The sequence below is a fragment of the Pygoscelis adeliae genome, unplaced genomic scaffold (genome assembly GCF_000699105.1).
Source record: "Pygoscelis adeliae isolate BGI_AS28 unplaced genomic scaffold, ASM69910v1 Scaffold34, whole genome shotgun sequence".
In the NCBI taxonomy this organism is placed as follows: Eukaryota; Metazoa; Chordata; class Aves; order Sphenisciformes; family Spheniscidae; genus Pygoscelis; species Pygoscelis adeliae.
The window spans coordinates 3,413,934-3,414,394 of NW_008824658.1; positions in this window are offsets into that span (position 1 = coordinate 3,413,934).

Here is a 461-nt window from a genome sequence, read left to right on the forward strand (position 1 = left end):
TACTAGAACAGTAAAAAGAAAATTCACACACAGCTAAAAGGCCTGGTTCTCAATCCTTCTAGCGTCTGCAAAAGGTACATCCAGCCCTAGCTTATAGGAAACTCGTGCAAGTCTTCCTCCTTCCCTTACAGCTAAAATCTATTACGCTACTGTGGCTTCAGCTCTCTGTTCAACCTGAGGGAACCGATCCTCTAGTTCAGGGCCCAGGGATAACAAAGGGAGATCCAATTAAATACATGGGGCAGCTTGAATCAAAGACCCACTTGACAAACAGGCAGGTAATTTTCAAGTCAAGCACGTATATTCATAAACAAACCAACTGTGTGAGGAAGGAAATTACTCTTTCGTGCACAAGGATGCCACTACCAAAATACAGCGAAACTACACTGACTCCTCCAGAAATCACTCGCAAGAGATAAGCCGTTTTCTGACAATGCTGCAAAGTAGTACACCAAAACCGC